Raw genomic sequence first — 11,279 nt, forward strand, 5'->3', positions numbered from 1 at the left:
TCTAGGGGATCTTCCTGACCCAGAGGTCGAACTTGCATCTCTTATGTCTCCTGCATTGGCAGGTGGGTTCTTTACTACTAGTGACACCTGGGAACCAGGGAAGCCCTAGGGATCATGGAGTGATTGATAAATGGAGAAATGTAGAATTACTAATGTAGATGGTAAAAAGTATATAAAATTATCTGGATTAATTGCAGGAAATCTCTCTGCATATCGGAGATTTGCCAGAGAAGGAGAAGAAAAAGTGAGTCTGGCAGAAATTTGCTTTTACTTATTCTGTCTGTTTGTGAATGCTAAGTCACTTCAGTTGTGTCTGAATCTTTGTGACCCTATGGACTGTAGCCTTCCAGGCTCCTCTATCCAAGGGATTCTCCAGGCAAGAATACTCAAATGGTTGCCATTATTTGCAATATCCTTATTGTAGAAGGTAGGACTGTCATGCAGACAATTACTGAGTTTAAGGCTCAGCTCCAACCTCAAGAAACTTAAAATTAAAGTGCAGAATTTAAAGTAGTACAATATACTAACGCATACATATGGAATTTAGAAAAAGGATAATGATAACCCTGTATACGAGATAGCAAAAGAGACACAGATGTATAGAACAGTCTTTTGGACTCTGTGGGAGAGGGCGAGGGTGGGATGATTTGGGAGAATAGCATTGAAACATGTATATTATCGAATGTGAAATGAATTGCCAGTCCAGGTTCGATGCATGATACAGGGTGCTCGGGGCTGGTGTATGGGATGAACCAGAGGGATGGGGTGGGGATGGAGATGGGAGGGGGGTTCAAGATGGGGAACACATGTACACCCGGGGGGGATTCATGTCAATGTATGGCAAAACCAATACAATATTATAAAGTAAAATAAATAAATAAATAAAAAATAAAGTAGTATTCAGCCCAGATTTCTTAATCTCCTTGGCCTTCCTGTTTCCAGAAATGCAGACCTTGCATGTGACTTAAATGTGGGAATTGGCTGCATTGCTGCTTCTGCTGCCAGTCTCTCTGGCTTTCCTTGGAATTAGAAGGTTTTAGCAATGTTAGTTTTTCACTGATAAAGTTAGGAAAGTCCCAGGTGAACCTAAATGACTCAGTGAACCTAGTTTAGTTACAGCATTGCCATGGGTGAGTAAGGCACCAGAGAGCAATAGAAGGACAGGGCTGGTCTGTTTTTGGACAGGCTGAAGAGAAGCCAGATTTCCATGAATGTTACACACATGGGAGCAAGAATGGACACTTCTATATGGAAAAAAAATCAGAATTTGGAAACCCTTGAAAAAGTTTCAGAGGAAGTTTTACAGTATACAAATTAATGTAATTATAGCTTTCTAATATAGGAGAGAATTCAGTGGTAAGGGAATAAGCCTCCATCATTAATGAGGAGCAGGGTACACCCACCTCTAATGCTGCGAAGCACATTCCTGCATTGGGAGGTGGTGAAGCATAGCGCCCACTAAGGTTCTCCTAATCATTGCATGTCATCATTCTATTAATGTACAAAGTAATCTAACATGGAATGGACAAGAATTTTAAACTGCTAAAATACTATTCCTACTATTCACTGCTTCATTCCTTGAAAAGCGGGGACTTTCTTTCATTTCCTGGAAGACCTCTATAATATGCACTAGCTCTAGTCATGGTGACTTAACCCCACAGCCTCATGTGGATACATTTGAGATGGGGAAGTAGATCAGTCCTTAAAGCTGGTAATTAAGAGCCCAAACAGAGGGAGTGACCCTACTGTGTCCTCACCTGGGGTATAATTGCAAGGCCACACCCCGCTTATGTTATTCGCAGTGTGAATGGACAAAAGGCAAGTGAATAAGAACTGTCTTAGAGGAAGTGTGAGGATGACACGGTACCAGTTTACAGATATTTTAGGATGTGATGAAGATAAATATATGTCTCAGCTGCCCCTTACTGACCTTTGGCTCTGCCCACTACAACTTACCAGCAGAATTTCTCATCAGTTTGGCTTGTGGGAATACTTAGCCCTTAATTAGGACCTCTTTTTACTACTGGCTTCAGATAAGTGTGGCCAATACAACCTTTGAAGGATGAGAAAAAGATACTTTCTTTCCCCAAAGTCCAGTCTTCTTTCACGTTGGGGCACAAAGGTGTTGGGCAAAATGGTAAGTCCCACCAGCAACATGAACAGTGTCTGGGTTGGTCAACAGCCCATATGATTCAGTGGTAAAAATGCAAGGCTTCAGCCTGAGACAGTGGAAGTTTCAAAGTTTACCTGAAACAGGAAAATATTGCCCCTGAAGAGCTGTAGATTCATAAAGATGCCAAACAAAGATATTGTGCGTCCTAATCTGTAGTGAACAGAAGAGGAAAGATGCAAACCATAACATTTAGAGCCGAGCTTTAGGGCTGTAGTCTATGATCGTATTGACCCAGACAGTCAGTGGTCAAGGCTAAAGGATAAAGACTCAGCCTGTATAACATGTCATTTTAAGGTCATAATTACAAAGCTACCATAAATAATTATATGACAATAGTGAAAATGATACTCCTGTCAGTCTTTTCTCTGAGTCACTTAGGAGAGAGTTGGCAGTGAAACGAAAGCATAACTTGATCGAGTAACCATATTGGATGGTGTATAGAAGTTGGATATAGAAGGGTAAAACTTAGAGAAGGATTTCTTTCTTGAGAGTTGTCAGTATGCTTTCAGTCCTCACTTTCCTTCACCAACCTCACTACTATAAACAATTTCTTTTTTCTCAACTAGTATTTGAAGCTGCAAAGATACTACTGTGTCCCCTTGACCTGGGAGTACAGTGTCTGGTAGCTAACGCAATTCTAGGGAATTTAAATTCATGTCTGATTTCTTAAGGCCAAGAGAAATGCAAGAATAACGGTACGATATGAAAGGGAATCAAAAGTTCCCACTGGGGATCTACAGTTTACCCAGGAAAGATCTAAGGGAAAGGAATCCACTTTAAAGATCTGCTACACCCAGAAAGAGCTAGAAACACCACAGATCACAGCAATCCCAAGAATGTAAATCCTTTCTTGACCATTATCTCTACTTTCTCCCCCCTACTCTTATTGTCTACAGTAAGGAAATCTTAAGCTGATTGTCTAGATTAAGAAACCTATGTCTATAGCCCAGTGGGTAGATAAAAGATTGAAAAAGCACAATGCAGTTAAATGCAGAAGTTGTCTGCTAGGTTATACCTAGGAAGAGATAAACTGTGTAATTCAGAAGTTAATTTTTTAAACTTGGCCCTGGCTCTATATTGTCCTGTATGGGATTTTTTTTTAAAAATAACACTTCAAAAATTCAGAATTAAATATAAAATTTTCCCCAGATCTCAAAATAAGTACTTATATCCCAAGAGATAATGTACATGATTTTCTACAGAAGCCCTAGTGCTAACACCCCAAATTGGAAGCCAAAGTCCACCAACATTGAAGTACGTAAAGAAATTGTAGTGTATTCATGTAATGGACACTAAAGCCCTAGGGAGAAGAACCACCTAATGTTACATGCAATAGAATGGGTGAATATTCACGAATAAGCACGAGTAGAGAGAGCCTGCCACAGAACCCTGTATCAATTTACACTACTTGATGGTCAAGATCAACAAATACTCATCTATAGTGAAGGAGACCAGAATAGTTATTAATTTTTATTTTTCACAGGAGAGGGAAATGAGGAGAGAAGAGTCAAGCAGTGGTGGTGGTTGTTGCTGTATGGGGTAACCCCTGTGGAAAAAGGATCTTTCTATCTGGATCTGCAGGTTGGTTACAGTTTTACATGTAGAAATATTCATTGATTTGTATGTACTCACGATCTCATCTTCCTTCATGGATCACAGCCTTGTCGTGGTGAAGGAACTTTTGTAACTCAACGAAGCTATGAGTCAAGGCAAGCAGGGCCACCCACGATGGATAGGTCAGAGTGAAGAGTTTTGACAATACATGGTCCACTGGAGGAGGAAATAGCAAACCACTCCAGTATTCTTGCTATGAGAATACCATGAACAGAATGAGAAGGCAAAAAGGTTTGACACCAGAAGATGAGCCCCGCTGGTTGGAAGGTGTCCAATATGCTACTGGGGAAGAGTGAATGAACAGCAATTACTCACTGCTCCAGAAAGAATGAAGCAGCTGGGCCAAAGTGGAAGCAACACTCAATTGTTGATGTGTCTGGTGGTGAAAGTGAAGTCTGATGCCGAAAAGAACAATATTGCATAGGAGCCTGGAATGTTAGGTCAAAGAATCAAGGTAAACTGGACGTGGTCAAGCAGGAGATGGTAAGAGTAAAGATCGACGTCTTAGTAATCAGTGAACTAAAATGGATGGGAATGGGTGAATTTAATTCAGATGACCATTATATCTACTACTGTGTGCAAGAGTCCCTTAGAAGAAATGGAGTAGCCTTCAGAGTCAACAAGAGTCTGAAAAGCATACTCTGGTGCAATCTCAAAAATGATAGAACAATCTTGGTTCACTTCCAAGGCAAATCATTCAACGTCATACTAATGCAAGTCTATGCCCTAATCTCTGATGCCAAAGAAGCTGAAGTTGACTGGTTCTATGAAGATCTACAACATCTTCTAGAGCTAACACCTAAAAGATGTCCTTTTCATCATAAGGGATTTGAATGCAAAAGTAGGAAGTAAAGAGACACCAGGAATAACAGGCAAATTTGGCCTTGGAGTACAAAATGAAGCAGGGCAAAGGCTAACAGAGGTTTGTCAGTGGAACATGCTATTCCTTCTGAATACCATTTTCCAACAACCCAAGATACGATTCTACACACAGGCATACCAGATGGTGAATACCAAAATCATATTGATTATGTTTTCTGGAACTGAAGATGGAGAAGCTCTATAAAGTCAGCAAAAATAAGACCTAGAGCTGACTGTGGCTCAGATCATCAGCTGCTTATTGCAAAAGTCAGACTTAAATCAAAGAAAGTAGGGAAAATCAGTAGGCATTTCAGGTATGACCTGAATCAAATCTCTTATGATTATGCAATGGAGGTAACAAATAGGTTCAATGGATTAGGTCTGGTAGACAGAGTGCCTGAAGAACTATGAACAGAAGTTCGTAACACTCTACAGGATGAAGTGAATAAAAACCATTCCAAAGGGAAAAAACATGAAAGAAGACAAAGTGGTTGTCTGAGGAAGCCTTACAAATAGCTGAGAAAAGAAAAGTAAAAGGCAAGGAAGAACGAAAAAGATATACCCAAATTAATGCAGAGTTACAGAGAATATCAAGGAGAGATAAAGACTTCTTAAATGAACAGTGCAAAGAAATAGAGGGAAACAATAGAGATCTCTTTAAGAAAACTGGAGATATCAAGGGAGCATCTCATGCAAGGATGGGCATGATAAAGGACAGAAACAGTGAGGACCTGAAAGAAGCAGAAGAGATTAAGAAGAAATCGCAAGAATACACAGAGGAACCATGCAAAAAAGGTCTTAATGACCCAGATAACCGCAATGATGTGGTCTCTTATCTAGAGCCAAACATTCTGGAGTGTGAGGTCAAGTGGGCCTTAGGAAGCACCACTATGAACAAAGCTAGTGGAGGTGATGGAATTCTAGTTGAACTATTTCAAATACTAAAAGATGATGCTGTGAAAGTGCTACACTCAATATGCCAGCAAATTTGGAAAACTCAGCAGTGGCCACAGGACTGGAAAAGTCAGTTTTCATTCCAATCCCAAAGAAAGGCAATGCAAAGAATGCTCAAACTACTGCACAATTGCACTCATCTCACACGCTAGCAAAGTAACGCTCAAAATCCTCCAAGCCAGCCTTCAGCAGTACATGAACCATGAACTTCCAGATGTTCATGCTGGATTTAGAAAAGGCAGAGGAACCAACGATCAACTTGTCAACATCCGCTGGATCATCAAAAGAGCAAGAGAGTTCCAGAAAAACATCTACTTCTGCTTTATTGACTATGCCAATGCCTTTGACTGTGTGGATCACAATAAACTGTGGAAAATTCTGAAAGAGATGGGAATCCCAGACCACCTGACCTGCCCCCTGAGAAATCTGTATGCAGGTCAGGAAGCAACAGTTAGAACTGGACATGAAACAACAGATTGGTTCCAAATCGGGAAAGGAGTACATTAAAGCTGTATAATGTTATCCTGATTATTTAATTTATATGCAGAGGACATCATGTGAAATGCCTGGCTGGATGAAGCACAAACTGTGATCAAGATTGCCGGGAGAAATATCAATGAGTCAGATACTCAGATGACACCACTCTTATGGCAGAAAGTGAAGAAGAACTAAAGAGCCTCGTGATGAACGTGAAAGAGGAGAGAGAAAAATTTGGCTTAAAACTCAACATTCAGAAAACAAAGATCATGGCATCTGGTCCCATCATTTCATGGGAAATAGATTGAGAAACAGTGGAAACAGTGTCAGACTTTATTTTTTTGGGCTCCAAAATCACTGCGGATGCTGATTGAAGCCATGAAATTAAAAGACGCTTACTTCTTGGAAGGAAAGTTATGACCAACCTAGATAGCATATTAAAAAGCAGAGACATTACTTTGCCAACCATGGTCCGTCTAGTCAAGGCAATGGTCATGTATGGATGTGAGAGTTAGACTGTGAAGAAAGCTGATCACTGAAGAATTGATGCTTTTGAACTGTGGTGCTGGAGAAGACTCTTGAGAGTCCCTTGGACTGCAAGGAGATCCAACCAGTCCATTCTAAAGGAGATCAATCCTGGGTGTTCATTGGAAGGACTGATGCTAAAGCTGAAACTCCAATACTTTGGCCACCTCATGCGACAAGTTGACTCACTGGAAAAGAGTCTGATGCTGGGAGGGATTGAGGGCAAGAGGAGAAGGGGATGACAGAGGGTGAGATGGCTGGATGGCATCACCAACTCGATGGACATGAGTCTGAGTGAACTCCGGGAGTTGGTGATGGACAGGGAGGCCTGGCGTGCTGTGATTCATGGGGTCGCAAAGAGTCGGACATGACTGAGCGACTGAACTGAACTGAACTGAAGGTAATATATGGTTGCAAGAATACTTAATACAAGGCTTTTAAAAGCAAGATAAACATCCAGGTTACAACCACAACTGTTTTACAATTCCAATTTACCTCACTATGCACCAGGTTTTATAGAAATGCCTACCAATTATGGCAGGGCAACAAGACATGATGACCAATGTGGGAACCCATAAGCATTTAGCTCATTGAGTCCAGTAGGGACTTAACATGAAAATCATAGCAAAGGCCAGCAGTGCTGTTCTTCATATCTGTGTTTTTAAAGAAGCTGGACCTTCTGTCTTGAAGCACCTTCCTTTCTGTTACCATAAATAACTCTTCCTCATATTTCTGGATGAAGTATTTGATACTTACCCTCTAAATACTGTTCTGGAATATCCCCCAGATCTTGTGGAGATGATATTTCTGTGTCCAGTACACTGAGCTCTGTGGCAACAAAATGCCATTCATCACAATGAGTTGAATTCTGCATTTCCATCCATAGCTCCCTGGGAACCAAGGCAACTCACTCCAGAGGAAGGGCAGCGGTGATGTGGAGACACTCACCTGTCTGAGAGATAGCCATAATATATGAGGCCCCCCTACCAGCATTCCAGCCATGACTAGGGATTGAACCACTGATTTCTGTGACCGATGATCACACACAAAGCCCCACTGGAAGAGAAGAAAACCAGGACAGAGGAGCTTCACAGAATCTCATAAAATCCCTCAATGTGCCCTTCATGAACACATTCTGTTTTGTTTTTTTTTTAACTACGCTTATTTACCTATATCATTCAAGTCTCAGTTTAAGCATGGCTTTTCTAGAATTTCTCAACCAAGTCTTCTAGGTTACAACAGGATCAGTCTTTATATTCACTTAGCACTGCATACCCCAGCGGTCCTCAATCTTTGTCACATGTTGGAAACATTGAGTTTTTAAAAAATATTGAAGTCTAGATTTCACATCTAGAGTGAAATATACTCCAGTATGTTTCTCTGACAAGTAACCAAGGTATTGAAATAAGTTCTAATTAAAAATAATACTTCCAATTTGCAACTAGATTGAGAAAAAGTGACCAAGAGTAATTTTTCACAAGTTGTATCAAGTAATTACTTGCCTAATCACCAGTCTTTATACTAAAGGTAAAGCTTTGTGATATTAGAATTCATATCCAGTTTGGTGATTTCACTGTCCTCAATTATAAGTGCTTGGCTTTTAAAAAGGTAAGCAATCATTATTGCTGAAAGGATGAAAGACAGGTGGTTACACTAATACTAAGCACTTGAACAGTATCTACCCAGACCGTGTACTCACAATAGTAAATGAGGCTTTACCTCAGTCATGATGGTGGAGGAGAACAAGCAGAGATCATACACACAGCCATCCACACAGGGCTCTGAGTCCACGTCACTCATGTTGGGAAAGATCCCATTTAGGTGAAGGAGCTGCCACTGTGGGTGGAGGAAGCGATGACATTTCTCTGGCTTCAAGTTAGAATCCATGGGGATGGAAATTCTCAGGAGGACATCAAGGCTGAGGGTCCCAGTGTCATTATCAGAGACAGTGTCATTATTGAGGATGCGGACCCAGCAGCAATGCCCTGGAACAGCTGCAGTGAAGTTCTCCAGCAGTATATGGCATGCTATCATCATGAGAGAAGACAAGCATCTGAAGGATCTGGAATTTCCCTAGGCCACCAATTTCATCCTGGAGCTTCTCAAAGGCCACTGTGAAAAGGTGATATTCAAGAGAAGATACAGTGACTTTACAGAGACAAGTTCAGAGGCACAAGAAGTTTCCTTACATTAATTCAAGCTATCTATGTGACCTCGCACCAGTTTCTCATTAATGAGTCCTGTCACCTTACTTGCAACAGAGCAGTTTCCCCAGTTCTTTTGTAATCAGGATATAATACTCTTCTTTTTTTAAAGTTATAGAGATAATTATTTACCAAAATACTTTCCATTGTTGACAATGAAATCTGTTTAAAGGTTTACTCTCTGAATGTGCTTGTCCTCAGTGGTTATGTAAAATCAGCATTGGACTTTGACATGAACATGGTCTCTAAATAATCTAAGATAAGCCTGCTACACAGTCTTCAGTATTTCTAGAAAATGGAATTTGAGAGACATGGAAGTAAATTGCTTTATGGTTTTTCTGTGGAAAGAATAGGAAACAAATGCTTTCTTATTTAATACTGAATTTCATTAAAATAATTAACAAAACACAACCCAACTAGTTTACAGTAGCTGATATCGTGCTTCAGTTTAAATTACAGAAAAAACTCACAATAATTGTAAGTTCCTTGAAATGGCAGTGGTAAACTCTGTGAGTTTATTTTCTTGGATTTATTTATTGGTTTACGTAATATATTATTGCGGAGAAGGCAATGGCAAGCCACTCCAGTACTCTTGCCTAGAAAATCCCATGGATGGAGGAGTCTGGGAGGCTGCAGTCTGTGGGGTCGCTAAGAGTCAGACATGACTGAGCAACTTCACTTTCACTTTTCACTTTCACACATTGGAGAAGGAAATGGCAACCCACTCCAGTGTTCTTGCCTGGAGAATCCCAGGGACGGGGGAGCCTGGTGGGCTTCCATCTATGGGGTCACACAGAGTCGGACACGACTGAAGTGACTTAGCAGCAGCAGCAGCAATATATTATTGATTTACATAATATATGAACTTCCTGATGGCTCAGACAGAAAGAATCTGCCTGCAATGCAGGAGACCTGGTTCAATCCCTGGGTTGGGAATATCCCCTGGAGAAGGGAATGGCAACCAACTCCAACATTCTTGCCTGGAGAATTCCATGGACCGAGGAGCCTGGCAGCCTACAGTCCATGGGGTCACAGAGTCAGACACAACTGAGCAACTAACACTTTACATAATGTATTAAGTATAATTTGTGTGCAATTGTTCAGAATACTGATAAACCAATCCTTTTATCACTATGAAACTGGCCTAGTTATCTCTGGTAATACTGTTTGATTTCAAGTATATATTTTCTCATTTTCATATAGTCATCCAAGTTTCTTATATTTAGAGTTTGCAAGCTATAACTTTCCAATTCTTTATATATTTTATTAAAATGTTTATTGAGATAACGGTAGAGTCACATACAGTAGCAAGAAATAACGTAATGAGAAATTGTCTGCACAGTAACCGTTTTCCCCCAATAGAAATATTCGCAAAGTTATAGTATATTAGTACTAATTTATTGATAGTGATACAATGCACTAACCTTATTCAGACTTCCCCAGTCAGTTTTACCTGTACATTTGTATATGTTTGTGTGGGGGAGGTACTTGGTACCATATAGTTTATCACCTGTTTGGCTTTGTGCATCCACCACCATAGTCAAGATACTAGAGATCCATCTCCACTGATATGCCTCTTGCATATATATTATATATCCCTCTTGAGTATATAAATATACTCACCTCGCACCTGCTCCTGTCTTTCCCTTTGCTATCTTTGGCAACTACTAATCTGTTTTCCACTTTAAAAATCTGTCATTAAAATATTGTTATATACAAAGAAAAATATGGGGAAGTGAAGCCATCAGGATTGTGACATAGGTCATTCCTATCTGAGTCTTTCTCTATAGAAGATTAGCTAGCAACTATCCTCAGACAAGTCATCGCTGTGAGAATTCCAGAACTTGAGGACAAGGATGAAGCAATCTCTGAAGGACAAAGATAGAGAAAAATACTTAAGAAGGACAAGAGGAGTGACTATACTCTGACCACATTATTCCTTCCCCAGTGCAACACAGCACCACACCAAGAGGGCCCCCTTGAGCTTACAGTTTCTCCAGTGAGTAAAAGAGGATCCAAGTGGACATTCATCTGCCATAGAATTATGAGATGCTTCCCAGGAGGCCCACTCAGGTCTGGCCTTGTGGGAATCACTAGGGGAATTCCCAGGTTCAATCACTGGGAATCAAATTGAGATGAAGAAGTGGGCTGAGCTCACAGTAACCAGCACTCAAGTTTTGGTGGGCTGCATTTCTGCTTGCCACAGAATCCAAGTAGAGAGCCCAGCCAGTGGTTCTGTTCATCTGCAGAACCGAGCTGGTGGCCAAAGAGCTCAGTTGGAAATTCTACCTTATTTGAATTTCCAGCCTACAAGCCGTACTAGGCATGGTGCTGGCTTATGGCCCTGCCTGAGCAGGGAAGCAAATTCACAAGTCTGCCTAACTTCTGAGTATAGCTTCCATTACCACCCAATCAGAAACCCTGCCCAGATAACCCAGGCAGCCACAGTACCCATCTGTGGACAGGAAGTC

General features: G+C 40.7%; 1 pseudogene; it reads right to left on the minus strand.

Annotated features, from left to right (window-relative positions):
• Positions 1-3,157: 3,157 nt before the first annotated feature.
• Positions 3,158-10,346, minus strand: LOC129548340 (steroid transmembrane transporter SLC22A24-like; annotated as a pseudogene).
• Positions 10,347-11,279: the final 933 nt, after the last annotated feature.

The sequence above is a fragment of the Moschus berezovskii genome, chromosome 25 (genome assembly GCF_049115385.1).
Source record: "Moschus berezovskii isolate FMDL1 chromosome 25, NW_MosBer_1.0, whole genome shotgun sequence".
Lineage (NCBI taxonomy): Eukaryota > Metazoa > Chordata > Mammalia > Artiodactyla > Moschidae > Moschus > Moschus berezovskii.